This window comes from Vipera berus (genome assembly GCF_964194415.1).
Source record: "Vipera berus genome assembly, chromosome: 2".
Taxonomy (NCBI): domain Eukaryota; kingdom Metazoa; phylum Chordata; class Lepidosauria; order Squamata; family Viperidae; genus Vipera; species Vipera berus.
The window spans coordinates 177435740-177446601 of NC_138203.1; positions in this window are offsets into that span (position 1 = coordinate 177435740).

Below are 10862 nucleotides of genomic sequence, written 5' to 3' on the forward strand. Positions count from 1 at the left end.
AGAGGCTGGAACTAAGCCTACCAAATTTATGGATACAAAAGCAAACAAGACACGAACCATGAAACAGGAGCTATTCAAGCGGTTGCCTTCAGCAAACCAGCCCTCCCACGCATTCCCCTTTTATCCAGTTCAGGGCGTGGCTTCTCTCTGCCTCCTTCCGAGGTGCCCCATTGCCTTCCTCTGTTTACTCCTGATTGACTGCCTCCTGCGTCGGGCATCCTTGAACAGGGCCAGCTGTGGGTCATCTTCATCCACGCTGTCAGGCTCACACAGCTGGGTCTGCGTCGTGACCAGGTAGGAGGGGCCTGGCTGAGGGCTCTCATCAGCAAGCTCTCCAATCCCCTCAGCAAGCTCTTCAACACCCTCCTCCTCTGAGTCGTCCGACCCAACTGCCGAACCCACAGGCTGAATCACAACACAGCCAATGCAGCTCACAGAGTAGTAATGTTATCTGGGCCATTCTTTGGGCCCCAAGAACTGCCTGAACCGTTGCACTCTGCACCAGCTGTAGCTTCCAAATGCCTTTCAAAGTTAGCCCAGTGTAGAGTGCATTACAATAGTCCAATTATGAGATGACAGTGCAGGGAATCCTGATCCAGGAAAGGCCACAATTGGTGCACAACCCAAAATTGTGTGAAGGTTCTTCTAGCCACAACTGCCACCTGCTCTTTGAGCAGGAGTTCTAAGTCCAGGAGAACCCCTCAAGTTGCAAACTGGGGTAGTGACACCCCACCCAAATTCAAATATGGCAGATCTCAGGGCCCCTTGTACCCCAAACCATTCAGTATTACCAGGATTCAGTCAAAGCCTGTTGTTCCCCATTTAGGTCCCACAGCCTCCAGGCACTGCAAGAGGGAAGCCATAGTATCACTTGAGTCACCAGGAGTGGAAATGTAGAATTGAGTATTGTCAGAATACTGCAGATCATCAGTGACAGATGATCGCTCCCAGTCATTTCCTATGGATGATGGGAAAGAGTGGAGATAGTGTCAAGCCCTGTGGCATGCCACAAGATTGTGGCTGAGGGCTGGACCTCTCATTCCCTATCAATACCAATTGGAACCAGCTTTGAGAAAGGAGCAGAACTAGCACTAAACTGTGCTGCCCAGCCACAGCCCCCAAAGCTTACTCGAAAGGATACCATGGTCAATGGTATAGAAAGCCACTGAGAGTCAATGAGAGCAAAAATTGTTGCACTACCCCGATCCCACTCTCACCAACGATCATCAACAAGTGCGACCAATGCTGTTTCCACCCCATAACTGGGCCTGAATCCTGACTGAAAGGGGTCCAAGTAATTCACTTCATCACAGATCCTCTGAAGTGCCAGACCACCACATTTTCCACAACCTTCCCCAAAAAGGAAATTGGATGAAAAATGTCCATGCAGGTGGGATCCAGTGATGGTTTTTTAAGGAGGGGGCAAATCAGGGCCTCCTTAAAAGCCTCCAGAAATGTTTCCCCTCTGGTGACATATTATTCACTGCCTAGACCCACCTGCTAGTCACTCTCCTGGAGTCTTTCACCATCCGGGAGGGACAAGGATTTTAATCACAGGTGGTGGTGTTGACAATGTTGAGGACCCTGTAGACTCCCAGCACACCTCTCTTGCCTGATCTGAGGGACAAGCAGATTTAATCAGGAAGAGGCATCCTTCATATAACCCAAATCACGTTTGAACCCTTGTAGGACTTAAGGCTTTTCTTTCACCAGCTTGCTATAACTTTGAATTCAGTACTGTGAGCATTACTGAACACAAACTCCTTTAATCCGTGACTTTCAAGAAGGTTACACAGACTAGATCTCTCGTCCAGAGTCAGTTGAGACTCCTGATTCATCACACAATTATAATTTAAACATTTAATAATTTCATTGAATAAATTACTAGGAAGCCTCTGAGGTAAACTAAACCCAATTTTCAATTCTCCAGAAGTTTTAAAAATATTCCAGATCAATATCAAACTGTTTGTGAAGTTCTCTCTGTCCATCAGATAATGGAAAAGAATACTTTTATCAGTTCATTTATACTGAAAAACTGACTGGATGGAATTTCAGAACCACCTCAAGGTTGGTTAGGTTTTAGTATTTGCAGAACAGCAGAACCAAACATGAACAGACACTATTTGAAACAGACTCTGTCCTGCTTCAATAATGTTCACGTCTGCTTAACACTGTCACCCATTTGCCAAGCTGTATTTTCCTGGCTCTATCATTGATTAAGCTACTCTCTATTTAGTGCCTGATTTGGTTCAGTCAATCCAGATACTCCAATTCTTCAGCATGTGAGTATCATTTGCATGTTCGGTTATGAGGAAGAACTAGGCCTTTTCTTACAAGCCGGAGATGATCCCCCAATCTGGTTTATGGAAAATTTACTCTCATGGATGTTATGAGTCATATGCCATGTCATATTACAGAGATAGGTCAATAAACATATTTGGTCCTTAGGAAGAGGCCAAATTATACCTCTAATATTCACATTCACATTGGATGTGCCCAGCTTTAGTGATGGCCAAAAAAGACTTTTGCACATATAATAACTGATTTGGCTACAATAGCACGTTCTTTAATTTCTTTCATAAGGATTAGAACAGCACATTTAATAGTTTTTGACAATTTTAAATGATCAAAAATACTAGAAGAATATTCTGAGAGGTTTCAGACTTCCTCTTACTACCAAGTTTCCTGGTATTTACTTACTACTGAAATTAGATAGCAGAGAAACTCAGCAGAAAAGTTTTCAAGATTCCAAACAGCAGCGGCTTTTGCCACTGCCTGGATGTAGGTTTCCACAATTGCAAAGTCCAGGTCAAAGTTTTCGTATTTTTACAACTAGACAGATTTATGAAATCATCCATCTAGATTTGGCAAGCAGTAGTTTTGTGAAAGATAAAAATTAGGTAATAGCTACAGTGGATATAAAATGTCTTCACACCCCTATTAAAATGCCAGGTTTTTGAGATGTAAAAAAATCAGAACATTTCAGAATTTTGCCACCTTTGATATAACATATAAAAACTCCCTTTTCATGACCATGTAATCCCTTAATTCGGGGTAGAGTTTGAGCAACTGGATGGAGCTGAGCGTTTACTGGCCAGCTGCCCTTTCTGATGCCACATGGAGTTTGCAACAGATATTTGTATATAACTTATTTATATACTTTTAATATAACATATACATATACAATTAATTGCAATTTAAAAAACAAACTGAAATCTTTTAGGGTACAAAATAAAAATTTAAAAAGTAGAATAATGTGGTATGCACACCTTATAAGTAGGGAAGTGGCTGTATTCAGAATTAAGCAATCACATTCAAACTGATGGTAAGTAGTAATCAATACACACCTTTCAATATCCCCTGTGTATGAGTAACCACAACCACAAAAATAATCGTTCTTTGGCGCAGTGTCAATCTTTCATTGAGACTTACATTTAAATTAGTCATTTGATTTATCTAGAAAAAAGCCAAAAATCTTGCCTTTTCATCTTTTGTTATTTCAATTTCTCTGGATTGTATCCTGCAGTGTAGAAAAACTCTGTGTAAAATGTGTGTGTGAATATGAATCACTAATCAGTCAGTATTGGCTATTTTCAATTTCACCATTTTCTTGTCTTAGTTTGACCCATTCTACTTTTTTTATGTTTCATGAAAATATGCATCCATTGCCATATTTTTCCTATATGAATACACACACACACACACACACACACACACACACACACACACACAGAGTATATGTTAGAAGCAGAAGAGAAGTTTTTCCTAACCAGCAAATCTCCCTCCTGCTCACCTTCTAGGGAGCTTCTTGATTTGTTATTGTCTTTTCTTGGTTCCGCTCGTGAAAGCATATAGCCAACTGGGACCTGGAGCTGGGTTGCTTTTTCCAAAATCCATTATAGAAGAGGAAAAATGGGAATGATTCACTTACCCAGTGAAAAGGGAATTAAGGAGAATTCTCTCCTTCTGAACTGTCCCTTTTCATCCAAGAAATGGTTTGGGACGAACTGCTCTAGAATTTGTCAATACAGAAGATGGAAAGGTGTATATATAAAGCACTGCACTGATAACAGTACCCTTCAAAGTACAAAGAGAGATAGCATTATCTGTTGCTACGTCATCATGATTTAGAAAAAAAGACTTCCTTGAGGAAGAAAGACAGATGTAATAGAAGTTGCCTTAAAGAGGGTACAAAAAGATACAACCACTCTGTGGAGTATTGAGCTCCTTAAATTTTGACACAAATTGTTACATGTGGAAAATTCTCAAGAATCATTTTCTCATATTGTATCATATGGACAATTGCATTGGTAAAAGACACCCTCACTTTCTCTTCCATTTTAGGGGCCTCTTTAGCACCTGCTACTTCATCGATCTCCTCCTGCACTTGAAGTATTTTTTAAATAATTACTCTTTAAGGAAGCAAAAATTAAGAACATTAATTTGTTCCTGATAATATTCCAATAACAATTTAGTGAAATTGATGTGTCCCTTTTCAATTTATTATAGAAGACTATTAAGTCACTCCAATCAAAATCAGATCTATGTAGGTTGGGAAATGCCCAACCAGACAGAGAGGAGGAATCAAGTGGGGAGTTTGCCTTGAATCATTCTCCAGGACTGACCCCTCCCAAACTCCATGGACTCTTATCTATCTGTTCCCAAGGGAAAGCGAGCCTTCTTGGGAGATTCCTCTATTATAGGTAAAAATTGCAATGAAGCAGTCAACTTGAATTCTTCACATGTTGATCTATTCCTGGTGCTACCCCTTTCTTTTTTGAATATTTCATGATTGTGTAGGTTTCATCAGATGTTACCTAACCTTCAATTTTACCTCCTTGGAGCACGTTGTTAACAACTGTTTGGCAATGAATGGGCATAGACCAATCAGATGTTTCAACCAAAAATCATGTAGTTCACCTTCACCTGGTGCTGACCGATTCTTCAACTTCCTTGTCCTTCTCTCATTTTCTGCTGTTACTGCAAGTTCTTTCATTTTAGCTTCATTTTTATTTTTATTCTTATCGACACCTTTATCCAAGATGTGTTTTTGTTGTACCTCTGCATCCAGAGGTACACTGTTTTTTCTTTGTCAGAATGTTGACTGATGAATTGGCAGAAACATTTCTGATTCAACTGATATTAGAGATTGTGCCTACATTGTGAAATTTGAACTTTGTGTTTGCTGATTTTCATGCCTGCAGCTGTTATTTGAGGCTTTATTATTTTCAGAGCTTTATTAATCTTCCTTGTTTACCTGTTTTTTTTATTAAAAAGTTTTAGAATACATTTTATCTTTAACAAACAACAAAAAAAAGAAAAAGAAACCCCCCCAGCCCCCTTCCCTCCCACCCTCCCCAACCCTCCCCAACCCCACCCTCCCTTTCCCCTCCCCCCCCCCACTTCCCAGAGCAGAATACAGGGTATAAAAATACAAACAATCATAATCTAGCTTACGCAAACAATCCTGAACTATATAGACTATCGAACTTTAACTCATATAGATAAACTCCAAACATATATATATATATATATATACATCATATCAATAATTATTCAAAAACAAGATAATACTTTTCAATCTACCCAATAAAAACAATCACAAATAAAACAATTTATATCAATTGTCTAAAGCTGTTCTTCTTCCCAACTAAGCTTTAGATTCATATTATCCTGATATATTATACAAATTAAAATACCATAGATTACTTCCAAACTTAAAATTTTTTTATATAATCACATCATTCTTATATTCTTATATTCTATTACCTACTCCAATTATTGCCCATAAAAGTATTACAAATTAATTTCAATCACACATAAAACAATTTATATCAGTTTTATAAAACTATTCTTCTATCCAACTAAACTTTAACATACTAAAACCAAGTTTATACAACCTTTCCTTCTCCTAATGTATTATACTACTTAAAATACCATACATTACCTTCCAGGCTTAAAACTTTCCATCCAAATAACAAAGCATAACCTACAGAATATCAATAAACACTACTACAAATCTTCCCAATTAGATTTTCATAATCATCTTAAAACTAAAGCAACACAAAATATTATATAATTATTTTATAAGGGTGAAAAATGAATCCCCAAATACTTAATCCTTCTAGCATCCTTATTACATTATTATCTCTTGCAAATATGCAACTAAATCCTCAGGTTTTTCTTCCAGAAGCAGCACACCTCTTCCAATTTCTGGCCTTCTCCCGTGGTGATGAAATTTGACCCACTCCTGTAGCTTTCACATCTGTCTGCATTAACCCTTCAACATCTTGTGGATTCTCTCTGGAACGTTGAGGCTCTCTGTCACCTTTTTTCTTTGTAGACTCCAAAGACGGTATGGGGACTGCTTTTAAAACATTACTGTAAAAGTCACGTGCCTGAATCACCGTGGTTAAACAATGCCTCGTACCTTCATAAGTCACCACCATACCCTCTGGTATTTGCCATCTAAACGTAATATCACGTCGTCTCAATTCTTGTGTCAAAAAAGCAAATTCCTTCCTTTTTCTTAAAATTCTTGCAGGAATCTCTTTTAAAATCAAAACTTTTTGCTCATCCATTACAAAATCAATATTATAGGAGGCCTGGATAACTGCATTTCTAATCTTTCTCTTTGTAAAATAAACCACCACATCTCTGGGTAATTTCCTTTGTCTTGCAATCCACGAATTAACATGGAAGATTTTATCTATATCTTCCATTATTTCATCTGCTGGTCACTCCAACACCCCTTCCAAAACCTCAGAAACCATTTTTGTCAAATTTTCCTTAGGATTTTCTTTTAGGCCTCTGATTCTCAAAGCAAACTCCATCTGAGAATACTGTGTCGAAATCAAATCATAATCCATTTTCTCTATTTCTCAGTTTCTGTCATTTTGGCTTCCATTTTAATATCATTTTGAACAAGATCTTCCACTCTTTCATCCAAAATCTCAATGCTTTTAGCCATGCTTAACATTGTAGATGTGATGTCTGCTCTCATTTCTGCTAATTTCTCTGTAAACTTCTCCTCCAACCTTTTCTCCATTATCTCAACAAATTGTTGCATTTGCTTTTCCATAGTCTCTAGCAGCAAACTCTGCAAATCTTTTACTGTAAAAGCTGCTACAGATTCAGATGCAGAGGACAATGAAGTTTTCACCGAAGACTGCTGCCTCAGGGCAGGAACTTTAGAAGATATAGCCGCCATTTTCACCCTCTATTGTTAACTACGCACTTTCACATGCAGATTCAGCAAAGTCCATTGAGTTAAAGATCAAAACATCATCTTCACCAAAATCTCCTGCATCGCTCTGCCTGTGTCCTCGTTCTCAAAAGCTCTTCCTTGCTAGCAGGGATGGTTGCGAACGCCCTGTTCTGCTCCAAAAAACCCAGAGCAGAGACGCCTCGCAGTCCGGAGCATGCCCAGGCTTCGGGGGGGCTCAATCCTTCCGCCACCAAAACTCTAAGTTCTGGCGGCCCCGGAGAGCTCTACCCCTACCTGGACGCTCACCCCCTCCTCTTCTCCCGAGGTGGGGGCTTCCGAGCCACCGAACAGCTGATCGATGCTGTTTTCGGCAGCTCTACGGAGCCGCGAGGCTGACAGCCAAGAAATGGCTGCCTCCGGCGTCGCCTTGCCATCCGGAATCCTTCCTTGTTTACCTGTTGATCAGGTATTCACTGGATATCTTGTTCTTCAGCCTCTTTTCTTTCATCTGATCTAGCTTGCATCTTAGCATGCTGATCTTATTTTCCAGCCTGATCTTCCTTTTTGTAGTGCACTATTTGCTGGTGCTTATCATTGATATTATAGTATTGGCTGTTTTTAATGCCTGTGGTAGCTTTTCTTTGCAACCAGCATCAATGCAGTCAAGATTGTTTTGTTGCTTTTGTGCTGTTCAGATGCTCACTTATTCTTTGTTTCGGTTCTCTGCTTTAAATTACAAGGATTTTTTTTCTTTCTTAGGAGAAGGCAAAGGAAAGGGTGCCTAGTTTGGGAATGAAAGTGATTCAATAGTTCTGTTGGCTTCTCTACTGCCAACTCCCCCAGTTTTCCCTTGGAAAAACCCAAGCTTCCTTTGCCACACAACAACATCCATCAGGCACCTTGCATGGGCTGATCTAATGGGCCCTGTCTCCCGGTAAGGTGGATTGAAACCAACAAACCAAAAAGAATGATTTGACTGAAAACAATGTCCTTCAAAGCTAGATGTGTCACAACTGCCAAAAGACAAAAACTAGACTGGTGTTTCCCACTATGCATTTAGCCAATGATTTGGAGATAATGCTGTGATGGCCATGAACTCATGAGCTACCCTGGACTCAAGGCCACCAGATAAAAAATTCCTAAGACACAACTGCCTCAGGGTCTCTATTGCCATAGATTCAGCAGCTGAAGCAGGCTGTTGGACCCATGCTGGGCAACAGGAAGTACACCAGCAGTAATCTCAATTGTTAGAGCCCCAGTTTAACCAGACAGCCTTACATCCAGTTTCAACTAGTGATCTCCAAACCTTCAACAACTTACAGATGATAACTGCAATCTACCTCCCCTCCCTTAAAGGCTAAGCTGGGGTCAACCTTAAACCCAGATGGCCACATTGTCAAGAGACGAATTTCCCATTCTGCAGATGCCCAAGACTTGGTAATGCAAGCCAGGTCTTCTATCACATAGATAGATAGATAGATAGATAGATAGATAGATAGATAGATAGATAGATAGATAGATAGATAGATAGATAGATAGATAGATAGATAAACTTTATTGTCATTTTTTACTGTGGGCACAATGGCACACATTAAAAATGAAATTTAGTTGATTGCTCTCAAAGTGTACATATACATAACACATTTAAACATAGTGTATATAACTTATGTATAGACCTACAACCTTACATATGTAATAAAGGTAAAGGTAAATGTTCCCCCACACATGCGTGCTAGTCATTTCCAACTCTAGGGGCCGGTGCTCATTTCCGTTTCAGTAACTTATAAATATTAATCACTGTCCATCTTGAATACAGCATACAGCGGATACTGGAAGCATAGCTGGTGCTGGCTATGAGCACTGTGTACACTGTACAGTGTACAGAATATACTGGAACAGCAGCCAGCATTGGCTATGCACACTGTATACACTGTACAGTGTATAGCGGATACTGCAAGCGTAGCCAGCGCTGGCTACGCACACTGTATAAACTGTACAGCGTACAGCAGATACTGGAAGCATAGCCAGCAGCTGCACACCCAGTGCCACCTACACACACTGTATATGCTGTACTGGAAGCTGGAGCTGGCTATGCTTCCAGTACAGCATATACAGTGTGCATAGCCAACACCATACACTGTATATGCTGTTCAGTGTACAGCACATACTGGAAGAGTAGCCGGCACCGGCTACGTGCACTGCACTGTTTATTCTATATAGTGTACAGCAGATACTGGAAGAGTAGCCGGCGTAGCTAGCATCGCCTACACACAGTGTATCTGCTGTACTGGAAGAGTAGCCAGTGCCAGCTACACACACTGTATATGCTGTACAGCATACAGCAGATACTGGAAACATAGCCAGCACCGGCTATGCACACTGTATACGCTGTACAGTGTACAGCATACTGGAAGTGTAGGCGGTGCCGGCTATGTGCACTGTATACATGCACGACACTATTCCCCCACATAGGACCCCCTCCTCCAGGACCATGTGGACTGGGACAGTGTGGGAACCAGGCATGAAAGTCACAGACAAGACAACAGGCGTGAATGTTGGTGGCATTAACCCACGTGAAGTCCTCAGGTCCATAGCCTTTTCAAACCATGAGCCCCGCAACTGACAGGAATCCCAAATACTGTCCACTTCATATTCCACAGCTCCATGAGAGGTTGCCAGACCTGGCGGTGGTGGAGCCGGCTGATGTGAATTGTCTGCCGCTACAGGAACCAGCAACAACCTGTGGAAAACTGGGTGAATCAGCATGGTCCAGAGCAATGACAAGTGAAACGCCACAGGATTGATCACTGCTTAGACCAGAAATGGCCCCAAGTAATGGTGATTGAGTTTTTTCGACAGCCATGCTGTGGGCAGGTGCCATGTGGAAAGCCAAACCCGATCACCCACAGATATAGGAGGGACATCTCAACAATGATGGTCAGTGAATCATTTGTAATCTTCCTTGGCTTTCTCCAGCTGGTGTTGAACTACTTGGTGCACTGCCTTCAGCTCCTGAAGGAACTTGCCCATAGCTGGAATTGGGGAGTCTGATGGAACCAATGGAAAGAGCCATGGATGAAATCTGTAACTGGCAAAGAACGGCGACATATGGGTGGGTGCATCCTGGGCATTGTTTAGGCGAACTCCAACACAGCCAGAAGTTCTGCCCAATTGTCCTGTTGGGTGCTGCTGAAACAGCGGAGGTATTGTTTCAAGATGGCATTCACCCTCTCTGTGCCCTGTTGGTTTCGGGGTGATGGGTGGAGGACAGACACGCCTGTACCTGTAGTTCCATGAGTAAGGTCTACCAGAAGCATGCTGCAAGTTGCACCCCCTGATCTGACATGACTTGGTCTGGTAACCCATGCAGCCAAAATACATGGGCGATAAACTGGGCCATCATCTGTGCTGTAGGGAGACATGGGATAAAATGAGCCATTTTGGTGAGCATATCCACCACCACCAAGATGGTTGTGGCACCCTTGGACGGGGGCAACTCGGTAATGAAGTCCAATGAGACTGCATCCCCAGGGTCTTTCTGGCATGGGTAGCGGCTGCAAGAGATGAGGGGGCGCACCAGTAGCATACTTGACCTGTCAACCAATACTGTATGATGCCACATAACTAGACACCTCGTGCTGGAGTCACGGCCACC